General features: G+C 38.0%; 1 long non-coding RNA gene across 1 annotated transcript; it reads right to left on the bottom strand.

The window, feature by feature from the left end:
- Positions 1 to 10910: 10910 nt before the first annotated feature.
- Positions 10911 to 12910, bottom strand: LOC116092380. The gene is made up of 3 exons (XR_004119234.1): positions 12828 to 12910; positions 12188 to 12279; positions 10911 to 10988 (listed from the first exon to the last, which is right to left on the bottom strand). It is a non-coding gene; the product is annotated as an uncharacterized LOC116092380 (long non-coding RNA).
- Between the last annotated feature and the right edge of the window lie 4607 nt (positions 12911 to 17517).

The raw sequence follows: 17517 nt of genomic DNA, 5'->3' as shown, positions 1-17517 counted from the left end.
CATGATTCAAATGACATAGTTAATTCCTTAATTTTTCACTGAAAACAGAATATCTTAAAAACTTGAAGAGGTCTAGGGCACTATTTCTCCCTCTAAATCTCTTGGTATTTTAATAAACAGTGAAGAAACAGCTAAGGTGGGTTAAACCCTTGGTACATCTTTCATGCTCACTTTCAAGCACTGATGGGGAATCATCCATCATGCTTCCTCTGAGCTTCCTACTGTGCATATAAACTTGGAGAGAGGTAATATCAGACATCCTATGTAGGAATCATGGGAACTGGGAGGCCTAAGGCCATCCCCATCTCTCCCACACAGGCCCCAAACCTCCTTGTGTTCATCACTCCAATTGGAAGGTAGCAGCCCTCTTGAGCTGAGCTGTGATCTCAGCACACCATGCTCATGATAAGGAGATGCCCATTATTTGGTTCTGTATTTGTTATAGTGAGGGGATTATTTTACCTCTCTTTTTCAAAGCACTAAACAAATTTAAAACTGAAATTAAGTGAGAAACCATTCCTGCCAGGAAAGCTAGGAACAATTAATTCTCTAGAAGACCTTGGGAGGTTTTCTTTGTCAAATAAACTATAAATAATATCCATGGGGTTACAGAGTTGGGCCGTTAAGGCATTGTGGTAAGGAAGAGATGACATGTTCACTTTTAGTATCACATGTATCTGTGTCATATGTGTGTGCAGCATAGTGGATGCACTGAGATAGGATTACTGGCTGCAAAGACAAGTGTACAAAACAGTGCAGTATTGATGTGGAAAGCTTATTTGCTTATGTATTCAGAAAGGAAAAGAGGATATGTTGCATCATGTAAAAACATCATGTAAAGTGGTATTTTACATGAGTAATGGTGAAGGATACCTAGTTCTTGTTGGTCATCTATTACAGGAAAGCTGCATTAGTTGCTATGGCAGAGAGAGATGATAAGGTGACTCACTCTTTTCCAACTTTAAATGATTCTGTTTCTCTCACTACTTACTGGAATAGAAGCATGTTTGTCTACATCTAAGTGCTATGTAAGAAGGTTGTGGTGGGTGACCTGTGGCATTTCAAACAGTCTCCCTTAGTTCTCAAGGCAAGTTCTAATTAACTCATAATAGAATATCACTCCCTTCCTGAAGATATCACATTGATCATTGACAATTTCTCATCACTTAAAACTCAGAGGGTGTTTAACAAGCCTGGCAGTTGTGATGATCTTTACTGCAACCCAATGTTAACCATAAGAGTTGGTTTAGTAATAGTATATGTTTATACTTAGGGTAAAATATTCATGTATTTAACTTTAAATGACTTTCTTTAAAATAGAATTCTAAAAAAAAGTTAATTTGATGATATAGCAGATACTACAGCATCCTAAACAGTGAATGTGTGCCTAACCAACATGGTGTCTGTGGGAGAAGACAAGGGCATTAAACCATCACAACATAAAACTGGCCCAGTGCTACGAAATGAAAACAGTATTAATCACTGTTGGGGGCTAATTTTGCCACTGGTAGTCTGGAAGACTGTTACTATGGAGGGTCACCTAAGAAAGAAGTATAAAACTGGTCTGGAGTTTGCTAAGTCAGGAAAGGAGGACTGAATCAATCACGTGTAGCAATGGCAAGCGCAGAAAAGGGTGTGGGCTTGCTGAAAGGAAGATGGCAATCACCTTTCGTCCTCCAGTGTCCAGGTACTGATAGGCTACATGGTCTCTATTTGGCTCATTTATAATGTATTCCCAAATAGAAAAGAGAAAACAAATTATATTTGAGTTTCCTTGATTCTCTCTTAATGAGTAGCTTACCCTTTCTAATTTGTCCTTGCAGAGGGGACAAAACCTCTCCTGCTGGATACCAAGCATGTCCAACTGGTGACAGTCAGACAAATATTTCTCATTTCCTACTGGGTTAAAGAGCCCTGATTTGCCAGGCAGTGGTGGCGCATGCCTTTAGTCCCAACATTTGGGAGGCAGTGGCAGGTGGATTTCTGAGATGAAGGCCAGCCTGGTCTATAGAGTGAGTTCCAGGACAGCCAGGGCTATACAGAGAAACCCTGTCTCGAAAAACCAAAAAAAAAAAAAAAAGAAAAAAAAGAAAAGAAAAGCCCTGGACATTTCCTCAAATATAGGTTTTAAATACCTTAAAATTTTAATTAAGATGTAGTTACACCATTTCCCCTCGCTCTTGTCCCCTAAGCCCTTCCCATGTCCCTACCCTCTCCCCTTCACATTCTTATTCCTTAATTATTGTTGTTACACATACACATGTTGTTATATGCAAAGAAATATATAAACGGAGCATTTTGAGTCCATTTAGGGGCTCTTGAACAAAGCTCATTCTCCTCACACCATCTTTACCAACATCTAGGTGCACCTATTCAGTACTTTTTTTTTTATTTTGGTGTGGTATACTTTTAGAACTACCAGAAATTGTGAGTCATGTCAGTGAGGTTACCTGAAAAGGACTGGTCACCGCAGAGCAGAGCAGACACACATGTATGTTCAGTGGTGTCTGTACTTTCATGGCACAGAGCTGTGCTGAGTCACATGCTCCATTCCCTTCTAATAATGGCTTCTAGATAATGGCTCTAGCATTATCCTGACCCCTTGCCACCTGTCTCTCCCTTTAAATTGAACCATCTCTAATTCTCAATCAACTTTACTAGTCATTAAGCCCTTTTCTGCCAGTCTGTGTACTGCCACACTTAGCCCAACTTCTTAATCTTCATCATCTATACTCTTTTTATAGTTCTCCCTTTCATTATTTTACACCATTTATGTTGATATAAAATGTGTTAGTGCATTTTTTTCTTTTGCTATAACAAAATATCTGAGGCCGAATATTTCAAAAGAAGTTTATTTACCTCATAATTTGGGAGGCCTAAGGTTGAGTGCTGCAAGGACTCTCACTCTTTCTCACGTCTGGCTGTGAGCCTTCAATTTGATCTCAACTGCTGCAGGAAGAAGATGATGGCTGAACAGAAAGCACTGACCATGACTATAAGAATATCATTAGAAGTCTTTTTATCAGTGTGTGTGTGCATATATACATATACATATATGAATATATATACACACATATGAATATATATATTCATAGACCAGTATGTTGCCCAAGAAGGGTTTTTGATTCTTTCTTGAGAAAGAACTTAAGGACTTAAGGTTAGGTGAGTAAGGAGGGGAAGAGACTCTGGAGTGAGTTAGGGGAAAATGTGATCAAAATATATGTGAATTTAAAAACTGTTTTAAAAAGAAAATATAATTAATCACAATAATAATGATGATAGTAATAATAAGAATAATAATAAACATTACCTTTATCTCTCAAAAATAAAGGACAGACTGAAGTTTGCAGCCCTTCCTTTGGGGACTCTTACGGTGCTTTGTTCTGTGGCTGACATAGGACTTCCGCACCAAAACATTGATGATTTCTGCACACTGGGACTACTGCAAATGCATGCATAGGGATTATAAACTTTACAAGTCTATATTTTCAGACTAAACCCATTGTGGGGAAATTGCGTATTTATTTATGTTTGTATTTTATGTAATACTAGTATACCTTAAGAAATGTTTAATTTATACAGCTGCTGATAGGTTTTATTGGAGTCATGTCCATTTTCAGAAAACGTTCATTTTCTTTTTATGATCAATTTATATGCCTGTGATTTGTGAGCGTATAAACACAATAGGTGTTCCATAATATCAGCTTCTATGCCATTTTTCCCACCATACAGCAAACATTTCCAAGTTAAATAAGTCAAGCCACAAAGCTTCTGTCCTCTAGGGGAAACTAGTGTTTTCCAGTGTGTGTTTAAATTCGCCAGGCCTGCTTCAGAGACCTGAATCTCATTTGCACAGAAATCTGTGATTTGTTCCTTTTGGACTCATCAAGATGAACAAGTTTGAGAAATCACAGTCGTTTATAGAGATGTTCTGCAGGGAGACCATTAGACATCACAGCTCAGGCTAAACCACTTCCACATTATATGTCAGTCATTCTTTCTCTCATTCAGCAAACCGCATTTACACATAAACTGGACTGGAGAATTTAATCAGTTCCTACTTTAAAAGCTCTATTTGATTTGATCTTAGTAAGTCTAAAGGTATTTATTGAGATACTTGATTATATGATTTCTTATATTATCTCCTTTGCAGTTAATATCTATTAGGTGGCATTATAAAAAAATGAAAGTTTTGAAAACTATGACAGCTCAAATTATTGAAACTGGATTTAGACAATTACACAAATTGTCATATTTATTATAATCTATTTCACTTATTAGTCTCAAAGGACAGTTATTTAATTTTAATTCCAAAAAGAAATAAATATGCTCTAATGCTAACAGATTATTAAAAACAAATTAAAATAAGCAAGTAAACACAGTAGTAGAGAAATAAAAATTGGTAACTATAGTCCAAGAAATTTATGTCAATTTTCATATTTTGTGATTAATGCTTTGTGTTTTTTATATGCTATTTCATTTAGTCAATACAACCTCCTAGTCCACTCAGTCAAGTTTCACTAATATATTTTTTACTTGGGAATTTACAGAAATTGCCTCAGTTCTGAACTAGGCAGTGGTAGACCAAGGATACTTCCTGCCCTAAAACCCTTTCCTATCAACAAGACCCTCATGTCCTTCTAGGATGCTACATCGTGTCCTAGGTGATGTAGGTAGAGGAAAGGACTGCCAGTGTACATAGTGAAACAATCTCTGTCCTTGAAAATATTGCAAATAGAAAGATCCAGCTTTGAAGCATTGGGTTTTTGTTTTGTTTTGTTTTGCTTTGTTTTTTGTTTTGTTTTTGTTATTGTCTTAATTCCCATCTAGCAACCACACCAATTTCATTCGTTGGAATTAAGGAAAAATCTTCAAGCCTTGAGTAAGTGGATTTCAAATTCTGTATGAAAATTCAGTCTAGCAATGTTAAGTATGATTGTATTATGTTTATTTCCCATGAATGAAAGCAAGTTAATATTGAGTAGACTCTTAAATATAATTATTTACTGATTATAAAGTTTGATTCTCCTATTACTCATAGTTATGCAAAATCATTATTCAGCAAATAGCACCTTCATTTTGACTCTTGTAGTTGAAGGGTGCTTCTTTACCCAGTATAGCTTTGCTATGTTGAGACTTACTTTGGCCAGGGGAATATAAAGCAATATGGGAATGTACTTGTACTTTAAAAGGTTACACATACAAGTGCAAGCCTGATATAACTGTCTCCTTTTTTTTAAGGCTTATTTTATTTATTTTATGTGTATGTGTACACTGTAGCTGTACAGATGACCATGAGCCATCATGTGTGTGGCTGCTGGGAATTGAACTCAGGACTTCTGCGGGCCCCGCTCGCTCCAGCACAATTCACTGTAGCTGTCTTCAGACAGCACCAGAAGAGGGCGTCAGATCTCATTACGGGTGGTTGTGAGCCACCATGTGCTTGCTGGGATCCGAACTCAGGACCTTCAGAAGAGCAGTCAGTACTCTTACCCGCTGAGCCATCTCTGACAAATACAGAGATGGATGCTCGCAGCCAACCATTGGACTGAGCACAGGGTCCCCAATGGAGGAGTTAGAGAAAAGACTGAAGGAACTGAAGGGGTTTGTTACATCACAGGAAGAACAGCAATATCAACCAACTAGACCCCCTCAGAGCTCCCAGGGACTAAACCACCAACCAAAGAGTACACATGGAGGGACCCATGGCTCCAGCTGCATATGTAACCGAGGATGGCCTTTTAGGGCATCAATGGGAGGAGAGGCCCTTGGTCCTGTGAAGGCTCAATGCCCCAGTATAGGGGAATTCCAGGGCAGGGAGACAGAGTGGGTGGGTGGGTGGAGGAAGCACCCTCATAGAAACAAGGGGATGAGGGATTGTATAGGGGGTTTTCAGAGGGGAAACCAGGAAAGGGGATAACATTTGAAATGTAAATAAAGAAAATATCCTATAAAAATAGGCTACACATTGCCCTCTGTTCTTCTCATTGTACTGTCACATTTAAGTATGGCAAGACCATGCCCAAACTAGTCCAAGTAGGATGAGACACTAGTGCTCTGGACACTGATCCAACTTGTACCTTTGAGTTTAATTCAGCTGAATGGTAGCAACCCACCATGGGAATCCCTGGTTGTCAAAGCTAAGATACCAGTACTTAAAGAGAATTCAGACAAATACTTATATTATGTTTGCCAAGACTATGCTGACATCAATGTAAATGACTGATAGAAAAGATTTTAAAATTATCCTTGTATAGCTCCCACAGTAGGGAAGAACCTTGATTTCAGTTTGGAGATAAGAATATGAGCATACATGTGATCGTTTGGGGAATTTATGTGGTTATGTGAAGAAGTTTAAGTTAGAAATTTTCCTCAATGGATTCAGACTAAAACAGAAATATGAATTCAAATCTTGCTGAGTATGATTATATCTTAGTTTGGTCATTACTGGACCAAATCACCAACAAAAACAACTTAAGGAAGGAAAGCTCTTTTGCGCTTACTGTTTCAGAGGGTTTCTTATGGTAGTGGGGCAATGGCAGAAAAATTTACACCATGGTGCATAGAAGAGTGGAACAGGAAGGCCAAGGACAAAGTATCACACCCAAGGACACTCCTTCTTGACCAGTTTCCTCTAAGTAGGGATTTGAATCTTGAATACATCAATGGATTAAACCATACATGAGGTCAAGGCACTCTTTCATTATATGACCATCTCTGAAAAGACCATCACAGACATACTCAGATGTGTGGCTGACTAATCTCATGTAACTTTCAAGTCCACTCAAGTTGACAATTAGAATCAGTAGTGGATGTACATATACATATACATGATATAAGTTATATATTTTCAAGATAACATGAGTTCTCACCTATTTCGAGGAGAATATTGTGTGGCAATTTTTGTTGCAGTAGTCTTCATTCCCATACATTTTAATAGGTGTCTTCAGGTAAAAGCCTCATGCCATGATTGTGTTTTCTTTAAAGTAATTAAGAATCAATTGCATTGAAATAGCAAGTGAAGTGCTGACTCAGACTGCTAAAAGGAAATCTAACAGTTGTGCATTGCATTGTGTTATGACTTGTTTCAGCCCACTGAAGACCCTCTAGTACGTATTTACAGGATTTCCATCATGGGACTTATTAGTAAGGAATTCTTTGTTATCAGAAGCCAACAGTCAAAGACACCTAATGCTTACCAGTGCCAAAATAAGCTAAATTACCACAGTGTAACAAACCTGCCTACACATTATGACCCCTTGTGGAGGTTTTCCAAATCTGGCATAGCAGGTTTTTACCCCAGATAGAATAATTGTCTCTTAAAAGTTCTTGGCACTGACTGTGACATGATTGGACATAATGCTATATTCAAATTTTAAAAAGCTAAATGATATTTTCCCTAGTGTGAGCATCTTTCGCCATAGTCTAGCTTTTGTAGTCATACAAAATTTAAGAGGGTTTTGATTCATGTATTATCCTATATGTTATTTCAGAAACAAAATAAAATCGTGACAGGATTGTAATTCATCTACATCCTTTTGTTATGATTTTTAATTATGTTAAGTTGGAGGACATAAAGTTCTGCGCTTAAGAGTACACACAGTGAGCTTAATCATATCGACACTATTGTGCTACGATTACTCTCCAGGCTTCTTTGTGGCATGCAAAACTAGAGACATGTATCTTTGCCAAGTCCTAGGCAGCCACCATTCCACTTTCGTTCAATGGATCTGACAACTCTAGAGACTTCCTATAAGTGGGATCACACAAAATAATTTGTCTTGTTATGATTGGAGTTTATTTTCTTTAGTGAGATTTCGTTAATGTCCTTAAAATTGATTCATGTTTTAGTATGCATAGGGTTTTTAAGGCTTAACAGTATTCCATTGAATGTATACACTACATTTTATCTGTACATTCAGCTGTTTATACACTCATGAGTTACTGTTACCCATTGGCTCTTGGCATTGAGTTATGAACATGGGTGAGAAAATTCTTTAAAACCTTGTTTTAAAGTTATTTTTAGTGTGCAGTCAGAGTCGAGACTGCTGGGTCACATGATAACTACATTTTTGTTGTCTTGAAGGATCACACAGGCCACATCAATCTACATTCCCACCAACAGTACATGTGTTCCATTATTTCCAAGTATGTATTAGCATCTCTTATTTTTATCATTTTAAATTGTGGTGTTTCTTAATGTTATGGGACAATATCTCATTATGGTTTGGATTTGTATTTCCATAATGATTAATAATATGGAACTCCTTTTCATGAATACCTTGGCTAGTTCTGCATTCTTTTGGGGAAAATCTTTATTAAAACCTTTCTCACATTATCTAGGTGGGTTGTTGTTATTAAGGTTTTATACATTTTGGAGACCAATCATTGTCAGATAGACAGTTGAAAGACATTCTTCCTCATTATGTGAGTTGCCTTCTCTCTCTTAATTATGTCTTTTGATGCACAGAAGTTTTTAATTTAAGGTAGTCTACTTTATATATTTTTACATCTTTAGCCTATACTTTTAGTATCCTATCCAAGAAATCATTGCCAAAGCCATTCATTTGCTTTTAACAAAATCTGTCTTGTAAGACATAAAAGATGATTTGCAATGTAAATCAATTGGACAACCTGAATTAATTTTTTCATTCAGAACACAAGATATTAAAAACAGATAAAAAACCAGAACTGTCAAATTTGAAGTTTATTGAAACTCACCATATAATTTTTGAGGGGAAAAATGCATCTTGTTTGCTTAGGTAGTTGATTTGTTTCTCCTAAGCATCTCACCCCCATGTGGTCATGGGGTCTTTGTGAAAACACAACAGGAGTGCTTCGAAGCCAAAGAACAAGGTATACTGCTTAGTTTAGGGAGTCTCAAAGATCTTCTCAGTATACAACCAAAGTAACAAACTATTAGGTTAGAAAGTGCTAAGTAATGTGTCTACACTACTGTGTACAGTGCTCTGCATCAGACTTCACATATCAGGCATTCTTGACCTCTGACCTGGGCACTCAGCTTTCCATTTACTCATTTAGGGCAGAGTCTCCCTGCATTTCCCATTCTAACCTCGAATGCACTCTTCTCAAACAGGCCTTGAAGTTGCCTATCTTCTGGCTTCAGCCTCCCAGGGAGTTGCCAGTTCAGATTCTTGTTCCTGATTTGACTAGGGCAAATGAACTGGGATCCTTGAGAAAAACAATGCCTGTGACCAACAGTGAATGCATGAGATGCCATGCTTGCGTGCAGAATAGAAGCTTATGGCTTTAGTTTTGACTGCCTTTCTGAACAAATGAGGCAACGAATACCTGTGATGCTGTGTCATATCTAAACTGAGCCGAAGATGCAAGGGAACTGTGAGGATGGGTACTAGGTTAAATGTGTCTGAAGAACCTCTTCCTGAGTTCTAGAAATGCTCCTAGAAACAACTACCAACCTTTGGGGCTCCCATGCCTCATACATGCCAGAGATTTTAGAAAAGCATATGTCAAGATACAAAAAGAGATTCTCTGTAAACTTCCATGTGGTTTGACTAGGCTCTGTATTTTAAAGCCCATTTTGCTTGTTGAAATGGGCAGCACTTAGACCTTAAAGGGCCATGTAAGGGATTGGTTTCATATGCCTTCCTTCAAAGATTGAGCAACGAAGACCTAGGGAGACACCAAGTCGACACAAGCTGCCAGCAAGTAATATTGTCAAAATCTTAACAAGATTGTCAAATCCAAAGGCTTCTATATTGTTAGAGTGCTCACCAGAGGCATAACCAGAAAGAACGGTGTGTAGGTATGCGCTTTAGGGCTGGAGGTTTCCTATTTGTCTTCCGAGATTGTGTTTCTCTCTCAACCAATTGCAGAACCTTTAGGTTTCTGCCCTGGCTTTCCTGAAGTAATGAAGAAGCACAAGGGTCCTGCCCATGGGAACTCTTCTGTCCTACCACAGTTCTGCCTTAGCTGGTAGTACTTACTCAGGCTGGACAGAGCTCTCGGTTTTCTCCGCTTGCAGCTGTCTTTGAAGAAAGGGGCTTCATTCTGTTCAGGAAGCATAGCTCACTGCTGGACTGTGGCTAATGTTCCCACAAAATATTATATTGTTAAGACTGGCAGTTTTCCAGAATGACCAGATTCTCCAAGTCTTCTAGTGTACAGCATTCACTGTAAAATCATTGGACATCTGTGGGAGTAATTCAGGTTGCATTAGGTTTTCCGTGTGAAGTAGAAAGTAGGTCAGGGCACTAGGGTTCCTTTTGGATAGTGTTGGATGTGCTAACAAACTGCAGTTCTTCAGGGCAAACTGGGCTTGTGGAAGCTTGGAGGGATGGCTTTTCAAAATTCCTGATTAAGCAGTATGCATAAGAAGTCATGAAGGACACATCAAGAACCTCTGTTAAAGTAATTAAACACTAAAAAAAAAAAAAAAAAAAAAAAAAAAAAAAAAAAAAAAAAAAAAAAAAAAACCCTGAAATGCACCGTAGCCCAACCATTATAATCTTAACCAGTCCTGTTTGTACATGAAAAGGCAGCTTGTTCACTGCTTTAAGCACTAAGAGGAAAATCCATAAGGAGAAATGCTATTTTTCTCTCAGAGTCTGGGATTCTGGTGCAGCAATTTGTTTTTTTGATTGCTTAACAGAACAGAAATGGGGCTAAGACACAAGAGTGTTGAAACTCAGATTTCCACTGGATATTACAAAGAACTTCTAGAGACCAGGGTCCTTTGTGAGAAACAGGCTGTCATCTAAATGTCCCTGGAGAAACTGGGCAGTTCCTTCTCAGAAGGATATTTCTCTGCCAGATGAGAAGCATACTGGACAACTGTCTGTGTCCCTTTAAGTCAAAAGGATGGAAGGCTTTAGAGAGCTCCCGAATGAATCGCTGGTACATAAAAAGTCCTAGAAATAAATCCTCACCTTACTGAGTTTAGTATGTATGTTTTTGAAATCCATATAGAGGCCAAACGGCAGTTAGTTCTCTGGTTTCAGAAGGATCTGGAATGAAGTGGACACAAAGATAGGTGTTGGCTCTCTGGGGATTGGAAGAGGGATGTAAAACAGGAAGGTGGAAGGCTTGAGAGCCAGCCTCAACAGAGTCAAAGTGAGGACCAATTTTGATGTCATTTCTTATTACATTATTTCCATCAACTTTATCCTTTCCATCATGAACACAGGCAAAGATCACACAAGGAGCCTTTCTGGATTGCAGCCAAAGCCATTATCCCTGAATGTTACCAAAATGACAGTTGACTCTTTTTAGGTGCCCAGAAATCCCTCCAATCCAATTTAACTGTTTCCTTGCCCCTTTCAGTTTTACCTCTCTCAGAGCTCACATGTGTCCTCCTGTTCTTGCCCTTTCTGCAGTAATCTTCTTACCTCCATAGCCCTCTCCTCCTTTCCTAGAGTCCTTAACCTCAGATAAGCCCTCTCATTTGGGATTTCCTCTTCTTTACTCTCAGAATCAAAGCTGTGAATGAACCATCCCTCATCTCCCTGGTCCTCTTAGGTAGGTAGGGTATGAATTCGTGGAGCTCTAATGAGGAGAACTTACTGCAACCTTCTTGAATGATATGTGCATGACAATCAAGTTTGAGAAACTATTTCTAGGTTATAAAGTACATGTAAGCAGTCAGCCTGTAGGGCTAGCACTTTAAGGCATGGTTTAGCAGTGAAACCTATTCCCTACAGTTAGATCAGCCCCTTCTATATCTGTGTATAAAAGTAGAAGCTATGCAATGAGGATAATTTTAGAATTCATTGCCAGATTCTGTACTCAGTCAACCAAGGTCTACCAGCTTTATTCTGTGGAGATGATATTTGACCAGAATGGAGAGTAGATAAATGTTATATCATGCTAGATAGTGATAAAGTCACACTAGATAGAATTTATTGATTGCTATGATTTTAGACATTTACTGACTGTAGAATGAAGTTGTTAGTTTTTCTTATAGACTATTTTATTTTACTATTTTTTGATGTAAAGTGTTCAACTAAGGGATATACAGAGCTTTTCAGTTTGTTGGATGGAATGTCTGGAAAAGGTTAGGATATGAGAAAGAACAAAAGATCTGAATAGGTTGAGATATGACAGCGAAGAATTGGTGTTAAGAAGTTATAATATGACTGACAAATGGACTAAATTAAGCAGTCTTTTACAACCAAAATTATATGTATGTGCATAAAATACAACTTACCCACAAGAATTCAAACCCAAGGCACTTAGAGTAGACATTTATCAGACAGAACAGGAGACAAAATTAACCTGCTTGCTTTCATTGAATCAAAGCTGTGAAAGAGCAAGGGAAATAGAATTCTCAGTCAGTGTCATGTCAGTACTTGGAGTGTCATTCTGCCACAATGACATGTTTTCCTTACAGTGTCCACTGTTTCCAGTAACCAAAGCTAGAAACAGGACTCACTTCACACTCACATGCTCTAAAGGCCACTCTGAAAAGCTATCATCCAGTTAGTGCACTGGTTTGCTTTGCTACTTGGAATCAAGGTGGAAAATCCCAAACCTTGTCAAAGCAACAGCGTCCTTATACTTTGCCCCTATCAAACATTTTATCCAAATTGCTAAAGAAAGTGGACATTTCTTTTTTTCTCCTCTTTGGTCAGCACTTGATATAGACAGTAACACTTGTTTTCCTGGTAAATGAGGCTTACAGCTGAAAGCGGTTACTGCAAGACACACAGAGGCTGCCACTGCTGTTTTTGAGAAGTGGAAGGCAGAACTTTTAAAATAAGAAAGTGTTTTTCCTCTCATCCCAAACATTCATGTTACTTACTTTTCCCATATTAAGGAAAAATTAGCTGAACATCTGAGAACCTCACCTTAACAAATGAATTTTAGTTGTTAACGGCATTCTGGAAGTTCTCCCGTGTGGCTCTTCCACTGCACTTCGACTCTTCAGAAGGGGCACTCTTTCTTCGTGGGCCGGAAGGCTGAGAGGCGTTCAGCAAGCATCTGAGAACTGACTCGCTTTCCATTGCCAGCCAGTGGTTTCTCTGTAGCATTGCTAGACTCCAGCTCCCAGCCTCTGTCCTTGTTGAGGTCATAGTTTTTTCCAATTTCCCCTTTGAAAATGTAAAACATAGCTAAGATAAAAGTACCAGTGGCTACTATCAAGTAGACTGCGTATAGGGTACCAACAATGGCTGAAGCAAGCATGAGATCCACAAAGAAAATGATCAGCTTGACCAACATATCTGCATTTCCTCTTAACCACAGGATGTGTTTTAAAATTCCCAAAGTACTCACTAGGCAATTAAGTCTTTGAAAAATATGATCAGGAAAAGGGCATTTCAGAATATGCTAATGGAATTTGTGTTTTCTCCAAGTATCTACCAAGGGAAACGTAATATGATGAAACTTTTGATTTCCCAACTATTAGAAAATAGTGGCTAAAAGTGAAGTCTGGACCATTGCTTCATCACTGGTCTTATAACGGGGAGAAACACGGGGTTCATCTTATTCCCTGTGTGATTGATTCATTTAGATTATAGACTTCCGAATAATGGAAGCATGCTAACATGCATTTTCAAGAGTTCTGTATAGAACTCTATATTTCTTAGAAAGCAAAAGTGTGCTGATCCAGTGTGAAAGGAAAATAAACCCATTTTTATACATCCAAATATTCAGAAAGCTTTAGTTCTCTTGCATGTGCTGTCTTCCCTCAAATTGCTTAAGAATAAAATATCTTCACTTCCCTGGAATATAAGAAAGGTTGACCTTGACCAATAGATCCATACAATTACAATTGGGCAATCACAGTTCAGTGTGGATATAAGAAGCAATAAATTCAAATTAGAAAGCAAGTTAGAGGGCTGCTCCAGACAGGAGGTAAGGAGGAAGCCATGTTTATATACTTGTTTGAATGATTTAAAAACACAATAGCATGAAAATACAATGGCTGGCCACCTTAACAAGGCAAACAAAATACTGAGGGAAATGTACTGTTGTGTAACAAGCATGGTTCTTGAATGAAGCAAAATGAACTGAAGCTCAATTCAGTAAAAATGATGACACACAGGAAATGAGAATTCATTTGTCCTTAATGTGGAGAATCTTTCTTCAAGTATCATATACTAAGAGTAGGTGTGCCTGCTTCCAAATGCTTCAATTACACAGCCTGGTTTTCCAGTAAACTTTTCCAATCTCTGACTATCTGAAATGCTGATCTAGATTCATTCATTCATTCATTCATTGATATGTGCATGTGTCTAGGGGGATGTCTGCACACCATGATGCACATACAGAGGTCAGATAACAATGCGTGGGAGTTGGTTCTCTCCTGTCATGTGGGTCCTTGGGATGGAACTAAGGTCATGAGCCTGAGTGGAAAGTACCCATTCACACTAAGCCATTTTATCCTGCTCTGTTACTGGTTGTATAAGTCTTGTTGTATAAGAGACTTAAAACAACACAAGGCATCTCAACCTATAATGGTGATAGAACAGAATATTTAGGCTATAAACTAAACAATGTAAATGTAGTGATGCAGTCAACTTTGGAAGCATAGTTAGGGAGGTTGAGAGAGTTAAATGATATTAATTTCTATCATTTACATAGTTGTAATACAAGGAATACTCTCTAGTAAGAAATAAACACTAGATATAGACTTAAAAACAATGAAGGTAGTTAATAACAGAAATGGAACTATACAATTAGAATATTTATAAGACAGAATGGACAATAGAAAGTGTTGCAATTTTCATTTCCAGGGCAGGGAGCCAGCAGCCTGTTTAAAATTGCCAGGTATCAAGCTCTATTGGTAAGCCTTTCATCTAGGTCGGACGGCCAAGTATACAGCACTAGGCTCTGCACCTACTAAGTGCAGAGATTTTACTAGGCAGTCTTTGTGCTCTAAATGTAAAAAATGTAGTTTAGACAAAAAATAATATGAAATTTTTATAATTGTGTTTGATGACACTTGAAATGATAACAGTAGGTGTACACTATTAGTATGTAGTTTAAATCAACTTCACTTCCTTTTAAAGACATACCCTCTACAAATCTTATACATGGTCTACATTGTGTTTTTACTAGGTCATACTGGTCTAGAATTTTCTATATCCTTTGCAGAAGGATTAAAACCAAAATATTTTAGCTGTAAGTTTTTAGCATACAATACAATACATGTTGCCAATGCCATCTACAGTTCCTGCATTTTAATGAAATATAAATAAAATGTGCTATGCACAAATGAACATTCTATATGGTCTTAAAGAGTGATCTGTGTAGGAATTCAAGAGACAAAACACAGAACAAAGGTAATTTACATAAAATGTAAATTGACAAGGTAAAGAGATGAGTAAATGGTTAAGAGTATTGGGTGCTCTTCCAGAGATCCTGAGTTCAATTCCTAGCAACTACATGCTGGCTCTCAACCATCTATAAAGTGATCTGATGCCCTCTTCTGGCATGCAGGTGTACATGTAGATAGGGAACTCATAAAATAAATAGATATATATTTTAAAATGAAAATGGATGAAAGGAAAGGTAACTGTAGATGTATATTATTGATGATAAATTGTGAATTATAAGTGTATTGTATTAGTCTATAATACATTTCTAAGCTTAAAACATGTTTCAGATTCATTTGGTAGTTTTTGCATTATTAGACTAGTAACTGAAAACTCTCTGGTCAATGGTGGTGTTATGATTATTAGCACAGGTGGATTGGCCTTCTGCTTAAGTAGAATACATATGCCTCATGGTAGCAAAGAGACAAACTTGGCCATGATTCCTTACTTTACCAAAGCAGTTCACCTCAAGTGCAGAAATATAAAAACAAACTTCAGAGCTGAGGGCGGAGAATGAAACGTAGTGGGAATGTTCTTGTCTAGCATATCCAGGGGCCGGGACTTAATCCCCAGAACTAAAGAAAGGGAAAAAAATGACACACATACATCAGCATTGAATGTCCTTAAGTGTAGCTTTCATATAAACTCCACTCCCTGGTTTTGGAAGGCTGCAGGAGAAGTTAAGGGCAGAGATAGAATTCCAATTTTCTCATTGCCATTCTAAAAAATGAAATAAAACTAAATCCTCACAGAACATTTAATAAAATCAAATACATGCTTAACATTCTTCAAGCGCGTTAGTTATGGAAAATTAAGTTACTATTTCATTAACTGTAAGAATATTTAGTTCAGTGTCTCTTTCCTAATGGAAAAGTACATTTTAGAGGTCAAGTCGAGGAGATATTTAAGACTTTGTTCTATCCCAGCACTTACATTGGGCAGGTCACAACCATCTGTAACTCCAGCACCAGGGGATCTGGCCCCCTCATTTGATGTCCCCAGGCATCTGCATGCACAAGAGGCAACATACATATAGATACACACACATGTGGACACACACACACTATTTTTTAAAAGTAAAAGAAGGGCCAGGGGTGGTAGCATGTGCCTTTAATCCAAGCATTTGGGAGACAGAGACATGTGGATCTCTATGAGTTCAAGGACAGCCCAAGGTTTTGTTACACAGAGAATCCCTGTCTCAAAAATCCTTGTCTCTCCCTGTATCACTGCCGCCAACAATAAAACTTCTTAAGTGGTTCTTTCTTTTTTTCTTTTTCTAAGGGAAAACTATGATCAGAATATATTGTATGAAAAAATATTTTCAGTTAATAAAAAGCCCTATGTCTGCATTTTTCAGAGAGATGGGCAATCAGACAGACATGTAACTTCACTATGAATCGATTGTTCTTTTGAATCACACTTTTAAATTTTCTCTGCTGTGTGATTTTACAAAGAAGCTATATCACATTTCCTTCCACACACACACAGTTGTCTTGAATTTCTCACTGTCTCAATATTCCTTTGGTCAGAGCATTGTTTTCTATTGACAGTTGCATATCATTACATTCTCCCAGTCATCAAAGCGCCTGCTGAGACGTTTTTATTTTTAAGAATAGATTTTTCAGGCTGAAGAAATGGCTCAATGGGTGCCTTGCTTGCCATACAAGTGTGAGGGTCAGAGTTGACATCCCCAGACTCACACAAAACCTGTTCAGGCATGGCAACTGCTTATAATTTTAGCATCCATGAGGCCTGGAATTCAGGGCAATCTGGCTAGCTAAGCTAACATAGTTGGTGAGGTTTGGTTTCACTGAGAAACCCTGCCTCAGTAAATAAAAATGAAGCCCTCTCAAGGAGAACATGTGATATCAACTTCAGATCCACATATGTGCCCTCACACGTAAACGCATAAAAGGATAAAACTTTGTAGAAAAGAAAGGAAAAAGAGAGATGTTGTAACTTTAGGAAATACCAAGGTCAAACCAAGATGGGAGGAAAGCACAGAGAGAGGTAGGCTCAGGAAAAGTGATGGCAAATCTCATCTATGTAACACAGGAGATTTAAAAGTCTGTGTCTAGCTAACCTGGAAATCAAGGTACACGTGGGAACTGTTGCCTTCTGTACCTCTCTTTGTGACATCTAGGACAACTTCTGTCACACATTGAGTTGTAGCTGAAGAATAATCAAGGAACCCTTCTTCTAAGTCTCCAGGGCCGTG

The sequence above is a fragment of the Mastomys coucha genome, unplaced genomic scaffold, assembly GCF_008632895.1.
Source record: "Mastomys coucha isolate ucsf_1 unplaced genomic scaffold, UCSF_Mcou_1 pScaffold15, whole genome shotgun sequence".
Classification (NCBI taxonomy): Eukaryota; Metazoa; Chordata; class Mammalia; order Rodentia; family Muridae; genus Mastomys; species Mastomys coucha.
The sequence above is the reverse complement of the archived record's forward strand: the minus strand, read 5'-3'. Positions and strand labels throughout refer to the sequence as shown.